Source organism: Myotis myotis, unplaced genomic scaffold (genome assembly GCF_014108235.1).
Source record: "Myotis myotis isolate mMyoMyo1 unplaced genomic scaffold, mMyoMyo1.p scaffold_m19_p_13, whole genome shotgun sequence".
NCBI classification, from domain to species: domain Eukaryota; kingdom Metazoa; phylum Chordata; class Mammalia; order Chiroptera; family Vespertilionidae; genus Myotis; species Myotis myotis.
Genome location: NW_023416317.1, coordinates 40,604,523 through 40,614,372, shown reverse-complemented (window position 1 = coordinate 40,614,372; position 9,850 = coordinate 40,604,523).

Below are 9,850 nucleotides of genomic sequence, written 5' to 3'. Positions count from 1 at the left end.
TGTATTGTGGAACTGGAAAGAAAGAAAGGAATCAACAGACACTAAGAAAGACAAAGGGAAGGAAGGGAGCAAGTTAATTAGCTAGGTGGGAAATCTGGGATACAGGGAAGCACCCAGGGCCACTTTTGAGTTCTGTAGAACCCTGGTAGCCTTGGACTCTGGTATTTGGTGATGATCCATGAGACAGAGGAGATGTTGGAATGTAAAGAGACAGTAGTTTGAAGCAAGAGGCCTAAGCAGGGACCCCAAAGGGCTCATCTCAGTGAGAAATAAATATACGGCACAGAGGGAGACAGCAAGGTGCTTGCCTGACATGTCTTGGCCCTGTGCACACAGAAAAATAACTCCTCCCTAAAGATTCATGACGAGCCAGCCTGGTGTGGACCCAGAATTTCTGGAGTCCAAAATTGCAGCAAGTTATGCAAGGAGGCCTCTTTTACAAAATGAATACAAGAATATAAGGGTAAGTATTAAGAATGTTTACTTAGAGTAAAAATAATCATAATAAGATATAAATTTGAAAAAGCTGTCAAAAATCAGAAAATCCAAACGAACATAACATGTTCTATTACATAACTGCCTAACACAGCATGTCAATGATGTTTTCCCATGTTTTTTGGGCTGCAATTCCTTGATCACCATTTTACATGACAGAAGTTTTGTTGTATTAATTCTATTGAGGGGATGAAAAGATAATTTAGTCTTTTCCACCATGTTTGATCAAAAACTATCTTTTTAAGACAATACTTTAAAAAGACTCCTTCTGCTTCCCAATTCATTATTGGTAAGATGAAAAATATTAAGATTATTAAGTGTGACAAAATCTGTATTTTTTCTTCATTTGTGAGCTGGAAAGTTTCAGGGCTTTTTTTTACATTTTCTTGTGCAGTGGCCAATCTTAAACATACTTGAATTGATGATATGCATGAAGTAACCGATGTTCTCATTAAACTTCAATGTTAATATCTCTTGTCAAAGCAGCATAAACTTAAAGTTTTTTGACATATTTATATGTCTCACCTCCTTTCATCAGTTGGATTGTAAAACAATCAAGACTCTACTTGCTACTTCTATTTGACATTTCTCTCTTCCTCTTCATGAAATATTGCTCTTGGTATGATAAATTTTTTATTATAATTTGCTTTATTGATGCCAGGATAATTTCTCTTGATATCATTGACAATCTTTATTGCTATTGTTTCAAATTCCACTTTTTTTAATCTGAATTTTCTCTCAGTTTTTAGGAAATAGATTCTAAGATGACAAAATATATCTGGAAAAGGCCTATAAATAATGACGTACTTTGTTAAAGCATTCCAAAATGCCCGTCCAAATTGCAGTAAAAATATTACATTCCCAACTAAATTCTTACTCAGAACCCAGAAAGCCTGAGGCAACTCCAGCATCACCCAGTGGGAAGGAAAGTATGACAGAGGAGATGATGGAATGAAAAGAGACAGTAGTTTGAAGCAAGTGCTGTTTAAATATCATACTTTGACAATACTGACAAGAACATAAGCCCCTGTGAACACAGTGCTATTTCTTCTCCAGGTCTTGTACTTGTCTTGCCAGTGAGGATTCCCATAGGGGCCAGCAGCTAAATTTTATTATTTTCCCAGGAAAATCATTTTTCAAGCCAACCTTCACATCACTTGAAAGCTGGAATTTCTGCTACATGGATAGGACAAAAAACCTCAAGTGCAAATTTAATTTACAGTGGTCCCCAGTTGGTAATGCCTTCAGGTAATGAGATTATAACACATTGAAATCCCCTGTGGATGGATTGATGTTTTTATTCTTATCTCAAAACTATTTCTACTTTACTGTGAGTGCCTGAAGAAATGTATAGACTTCAGAATAAAACTTGCATACATGGAATGTTGGAATTATGGAATATAAAAAAATATGTTGAATACATTTGAAAGCATCAAAGATAAGCAGAAAGACATGAGCAAAGAACAAGATTTTTATTTTTAAAATATTTGAGAATAAATCAAATGGAACTTTTAAAAATAAAAATGATCAGATTTAAAACTAAACAGCACATAAGACAAACATGAAGATGTTATTAGTGAATTAGAACAGAGATTTAGAGAAATTCCAAAAGAAAGAAAATAAGAGATACAGTGAGGCACAGATGCTGTATTGAGAAGGGATAGTAAGTCAAAAAAATATTCCAGAAGGAGATGAGAGACAACGTCGAAGAGGCACAATTAAAAAGTTAATGGCTGAGCCCTAAATCATCAGCCTGCGGACTGAAAGGTCCCAGGTTCGATTCCAGTCAAGGGCATGTACCTTGTTTGCGGGCACATCCCCAGTAGGAGGTGTGAAGGAGGCAGCTGATCAATGTTTCTCTCTCATCGATGTTTCTAACTCTCTATCCCTCTCCCTTCCTCTCTGTAAAAAATCAATAAAAATATAGTTTTTTTAAAAAAAAGATAATGGCTGAGAACTTTCCAGATTTGCTCATAGGCAAAAATCTTACTATTTAGAAAGCCCAATAAGTCCCAAAGAGGATAAATAACAGGATGTATGTACAAAGACACAGCATAGTCAAACTTCAGAAGAGCAAAGAAAAAGTACAAATCTTCAAAGTAGACTGAGAAAGAAGACAAGTTACCTAAAAATGAACAGGGAATACAACGATGGCTAAGGTCTCAATAACAACAATAGAAATCAGGAAAAAGTAGAATTATATCTTCAGGGTTCTGAGAAAAATAACTATAAAATAAGAATTAAATACCCAGTAAAATGATTACCTTTTTAAAATTGACGATGAAATAAAAAATTTTTTAGACAAACAACTGTTTACCATTTACAGCAATAAACCCTCACTAAATATTGAAAGTATGTTATTCAAGCAGGAGGAAAATTATTATTTTGATTATTCTAAAATGCAAGAGAAAATAAAAAAATGTATCAGTAAATATGTGGGTAAATCTAAACAAATATTGAATTATGAAATGATGATGTCTATATAGTTGTATGGTTTAAAAAGCACAATGAAGACCTTTGTGTGGCTCAGTTGGTTGGAGCATTGTCTCATACACCAAAATGTTCCTGGTTTTATTCCCAGTCAGGACACATACCTAGGTTGTGGGTTGGATTCCCGGTAATGGTTCATATGGGAGGCAAGCGATCAATGTTTTTCTCTCACATCGATGTTTCTCTTTCTCCTTCTTCCTCTCTCTCTAAAAGTCAATTGAAAAATATTCAGGAACTCAATAAATGTGTTTAATAGAAGATTAGACAGAGCAGACAATAAAATTAGTGAAACAGAAAGTAGGCCAAAAAATTATTAAGGATGAAGTGTAGAAGCACAAAAGGATGAGAACTATGGAGGAGAGGGTGAACAAAACAGAAGTTACCATGAACAGGTAAGCATTTAATTAGAGTCCTAGAATGATAAGAAAAAGAGAATGAGGCAGAGGCAATACTCGACAAGATAATGTATGAGACTTTTTCAGAACTGATGAAGGACACCAATATGCTGATTCAAAAAGAGCAAAAGATCACAATCAATATAAACAAAAGAAAAAATATACACTGAGACATGTGATATCAAAACTCCAGCAAGTTTAAAGATAAAGACAAAATCATAAAAAACAGGTTAAATAAAAAACCTTAAAAAAATAGTGGTTAGATTGACAGCTACAATGGAAATCAGAACATATTAGGATAATATTTTCAATATACCTTCCCCCAACAAATCTATCAAACTAGAATTTTAAACCCAGCAAAAATATCTTTTGATATTATAGGTAACTTTTCTTAATTCATCAAACAAAAACTAAGAAAATTTACTGCCAGTATATCAACATTAAAGAAAACAGAAAAGAAAGAAAAAGTGAAAATAATAGGTAGAAAAATTACAAAAATTAAAATTAAAATTAGAAGGCAGAAGTAAATGTAATTGCAAGTTAGAGAGAGAAGGTATAGGAAAAAATGAAGATCAAATAAAATGATGAATATGTCAGTAAAATTAAATAAAATATGACAGTATAAACAGTAATAAAAATGGTACTTGTATAAAATAAAATATACAATTAAAATGCACAATTGTATAGTGCATTTATAATAATAGTAGTCAGAAGAAAGAAACATAAAATTAAAGTATTCCAAGGTTCTTTTACTGTTTGGATCAAAATATAGGAGCAAATTATCATTAAGTGTTGATTAGTAAAGGATGCAGGTTATATTTTCTAGAGTAAGTGCTTGAAAAGAAATACTGTAATCTTTCAAAATACCAGACAAAGTAAACTTTAAACTAATAAAAGGCCTCTAGTCAGAGATCATTCTCTATTCATGGTTTCTTCATAATGATTATTCACTAGGAAAAAATAACAATTCTATATTTTTATATACCTAAACTCATTTTCTAAATGTATAAAGATCTGAGAGAAATACAATGAGAAGATAAGTAACTCCACAATAATAGTAGATTTTAAAACAGTTTTTTGTAACTTTTCAAACATGCACCAAAACTATCAATAATCCTATACAATAAAGAGGTAATATGCTAATTAGACTGGAGGGAACAACCTTACAGAACGACTAGTGGGCGGGGCGGGGAGGGGGGGGCGCCAAGAGGCAGCCAGGGCTGCAAGGGCTGAGGAAGATGGGGCTGTGAGGGCCAAGTTGCTTGCACAAATTTCGGGCCTCTAGCATAATCATAAAAATCAATCTAATGTATACAGAGTATTTTGCCCACCATCTTCAGAAACATTTTCTTATCAAAGACAAACTGAACATTTACACAATTACTTACTGGGTCACAAATCTGTCCCAAGAAAATTCAAATGGCTGAAAATACACAGAGAATGTTTTCTTATCACAATTCATTTAAGCAGAAAATTAAAAGCTTCAGTCAGTCAAAAAAGAGGAGAAAACTCCCATATGGTTATAAATTAAAGCTTAATGTTTATAAATCACACATGATTAAAGAAGTAATCAAAATGGAAATTAGAAAGTTTTTTAACTGAATTACAACAAAATGTTATATTTCAAACCTTATAGAATGCCCTAAAGTATAGGGTGTTTTTTTTTCAACCTTAACACAATTGACATTTATGAGTGGATAATATTTCTGGGAGGGGGAGGGTGCTGTCCTGTGCATTGTAGGATGCTTAGCGGTATTCCTGGTTTCTACCCACTAAAGGCCAATATCACTTTTCCCCAGTCACAACAATGAAAAACGTCTGCAGATATTTCCAAATGCCCCCTGGATAGGACAAAATCACCCCAGGTTGAAAACCACTGTCACAAAGTGATGTCTAGAGGAGAAAAGAAAAGGTCAAACATCATGGGCTCAGCATACTTTCATTTATCTACTTCCAGTCAGAAAAAGACAAGTATCATGTGATTTCACTCATATGTGGAATCTATCACATGATCTAGCTCATATGTGGAATCTAATGACCAAAATAGATTCAGAGACATAGAAGCATGAATCAGACTGTTGAATCTCAGAGGGAAGGGAGGGTGGGGCTGGGAAGAGATCAACCAAAGAACTTGTATGCATATATGCATAATCCATGGACATAGACAATAGGGTGGTGAAGGCCTGAGGTGGGGGACAGGGGCAGGCTAGAAGAGGTCAATGGGAGGGAAAAAGGGACATATATGATACTTTCAACAATATTTAAAGATATATATGTACAATAAAATAAATAAAAATAGGAAGTATGAAGAATAGTATATCAAATCATAAGAATGGAGGGAAAAATAACTATAAGAGTAGAAAGTAACAACATAGAAAACAAAAAGAATAAAGAGAACCACTAAAGCCAACTTTTTCTTCTTGAAAGGATTAACACGCTTTCTACATCTAGAACAAGATTAACCAAGAACAGGAGAGAAAACCAAATAACCAAATAACCAAAAACAGTAATGAAAAACATTCATATTTTTACATGACTTTTTATAAAATATCAAGATTATTTCATTATAATGCTTTCTAATCTAAATCAATACCATACTTAAAGAACATGATAAGTTTATATACTACATTCAATTAATTTTTATGGTCTTTGTAGACAATTAACCAATATTTTCCACAAAGTAATTATGGTGCACCTTTGTAGCTTTGTCTTTATTATGAAGATACTGAATTAAATATTTTTCAAATTTTATTCATAATGTTCTGTGCATTGATGTCTTAGAAAGAGGTAAGAATGGATGAAAGACCCTCTAACTGCTAATGTCAGAAGGTCATCCCAGTCCTGCCCTTTCTTCAGACCTTCAGGTTTATTAATCAGTTTCACAAATAACCTACTGCATGCCATCTATACACAAAATATTCACTCAACCATTCATCCATTTAATGAATATTTACTGAGGATCTATTATGTGCCAGTCACTGAACTGTGCTCTGGGGGAAAATTATGGACAAAAGAGATAAGGTTTCTCCCCTCGCCCCAATAGTGCCTTTTGTACATTCTGGAAAGGCTACCAAAATACAAGTGTGGCTGGATTTTCAGTCACCAAGAACACTCAGTGCATTGCTTTCTGGAGCCTACTATTTTTTCAGTTTGTAGTGGAACTTTATTGTTAGATAAAATGAATAATGGATCTACTAACTGATCCTTTGATTAATAAGAGTTCCTTAAGGGGTATCCCTTAAGGAAAAATATTAAAACAATCACTGTTTAGAGGTCAGATTTCTACATGGATCTCACTTGAACCAGTTACATAAGGAAATCAGTGGCTGACCTATAAAGTGAAACTCATGCTTATATTTCAGGCATTTTGTGTTGCATAACAAGATAGTATTAAAAAGTACATTTGAATTATAAATACTGAGTTCTAGTCAATGATATGCAGACTGAAGTAGAGAAAAGTACATTGATGCACTCAACTTACTTTGAAATATATTTAAAAATATGATATATTGATGGATGGACAAGGCATGAAGGGATATGTGATAAAGCCAAGTGTATTAAAATATGTATGTGAAACTAGGGGGTGGATATCTGGGTGTTCATTGTATAATTCTTTCAGTTTCTCTGTATATTTGAAAATGTTTATAATAAAGTATTGAAAAAATGTTAACCAAAAATAAAGTATATACATACTTTTAAAGCAGATAGTACTAGTTTTCTGGAATTAATGTTCATGTTTTAGTTATGCAAATATGCGAAAGTACATTCTTGTAAAAAATATTCAAACACTATAGATAAAATCTTCCTTGACCAACTCCCCAAATCCTAGACCATTCTCTAGATTCTAGAACTCAACTTTGTTATGAAATTGGGGTGTATATTCCAGATTCACATAAATATTCATATATGTATCTGTGAGTGTGTCTATGAAAATATGCCAGTCTTTCCCTCTGGAGTTGTATCTGACACATAGTAAGTGCTCAAGAAATATGTATTAAGAAATATCACCCTTTAAAATTGATTAAGTATCCAGCAAATGGGATAATAGTAGTAGTACCCTGTAGAAAAAAATACTTTTTTTGTGACCTCCCTATGCCAATTTGCAGTCAGCACCTCCAGTCCAACTTGACATAGAGTTGAATACAGTATTTTCTTGAGAAATAATCACTTTCAAAAGCTTAGCCATTTACTCACTCATGCATTAATTGATGCAATCAATAAGCAATTTTTGAGAACATCCTACGTTAAAGCACTATGCTTAAGCTGTCACCTTATAACAGGGCTTTCAACTTTGGTACTATTGACATATTGAACATTTTTTGTTGTGGGGCTATCTGGTGAATTGCAGGATGTTTAGTAACAACCCTGACCTCCACCAACTTCTTGTCAGTAACACTATTCCCTCCAGTCTTGACCATCAAAAATGTCTCCCGATATTTCTAAGTGTTCCCTTAGGGGCAAAACCATCCCCTAAGAAGCACTGGGCCACAAGAAGGCTGTAGCCTTTATCCTGGGCCGTAGCTTTAGGCCTGTGTATAGCAGTCTCCCTTGAGCATACACACCACCCCTATGAGATGACCACTTACATTAAGTACTGTAACTTTTAAAACACAAACATCACATCATTGTCCCTATCCTCTTCCTCTCTGTTGTCTAGAAACTTACATTTTTAGAATTATAAACAGAAAAATATATCATTAAAGTACATTTCCATGCAATATAGCTACCATCCCTTCCTTTTCCAAATGTCCTATGCTTCTGAGGGAGAGAGTATAGATGGGGTTGGAGGGGGCATAGAGAATGAGATCAGAAATTATCCCCAATCCATCAAAGTTCAATTTTAGCCTTTTCTGATAGAGAAACCATCCTGGCGCCTTCCATGGAGTGGAATAAAACAAGCACAAATTTAATCTTCACTAGGGCATCATGCTACACATCTAACCTCCCTAAGCCATGGGTAAGCCATGGGCATGCCCTGAGGATCACCTGACCAACTGGCCTCTAACTCCTCACCTGCACTTCTGTAAGCACCGTACCTCATATAGGGGTGATATACAGTGAATTTCAATAAATATTTGTGGCATGGATGGATGAATCATAGTATATAAAATGTAAGAGAAATGTGATACCAAACAATTGCTATTGTCTATAGAAGCATTGTTGACCCTGCTCTGTGATTAAAGATATATACCTTTTTCTTTGGTGTTCAACACCAGCAATTTTTGTTTGTTTACTTATATTAATCCTCACCAGAAGGTAATTTCTCCAATGCTTTTCAGAAAGAGTGGAAGGGAGGGCGGGAAGGGGGGAAAGGAGAGAGAGAGAGAGAGAGAGAGAGAGAGAGAGAGAGAGAGAGAGAGAGAGAAGAGAGTTACTAAAAGAAACTACACATTTTATTCACATGGCAAACTAATTATTATTTTAAAAGTCCTAAACCATATTTCTCATTTTACAAATTTTGTTTTGCACAGATCTCTCAAGTCACTCATAGTAGTCCCTCCCTTATCCAGAGGGCACATGTCCCTAGACTTTCTTCCAGTGGATGCCTGAAACTGCCAATAGTAATGAATCCTCTATGCACTGTTTTTCTTTTACAGACATACCTTTTCATTTAAAGAAGCATTTTAAAGCTTCTCCATGGCATATCCAAATTGCCAGCATCACCACTTTCACACTTGGGGCCATTAATCAGGTAAAGTAAGGGTTACTTGAACACAAGTACCGAGATACCACCACAGTCCATCTGAGAACCAAGACAGCTATGAAGTGACTACAGGGTGGGGAATGGATGCCATGTGGAGATGCTGGACAAAGGAGTGATTCTCATACTGGGTAGGTTAAAGCAGGATGGCTCAAGATTTCATCCCACTACTCAGAATGGCCCACAATTCAAAATTGTGCATTTCTAGAATTTTCCATTTAATATTTTCAGACCATGGTTGACTGCAGGTAACTGAAACTGCAGAGAGCAAAGCTATAGAGAAGTTCTTATATTTTTTAAAATTGAATTTACTGGGGTGACAGGATCATATTGGTTTCAGGAGTGGATTTCTGTTACAAGATCTGTATATTGCATTGTGTGCCCACTACCCAAAGTCAAGTCATCTTCCATCTCCATTTATTAGGCCCTTTTCACTCCCAACCCCCATGTATTCTTTACATAAAATTATATCATGTATATTTGCCCAGCAGAATTATAATTACACCACTTACATAAAGCTCAAAATAAAAGTCAAAATTCTCATTTAGAATATGCTATATTTAAATGCAATTTTCTTTCCCTCTCTGATTTGTATATTACTGCCTTGACCCTGGGAAAGTGTGAAATCATCTGGGTGTTGTTTTTTTTTCCTATTTTTGTACTAAGGCATTTTTTAAACTCTAAAATGTAACATAGAATTCAAGCAGCATGGGAAGAGCTTTAAATACAATGTTTAACCCTCATTGGAGATATAAAATCCATCATCTGA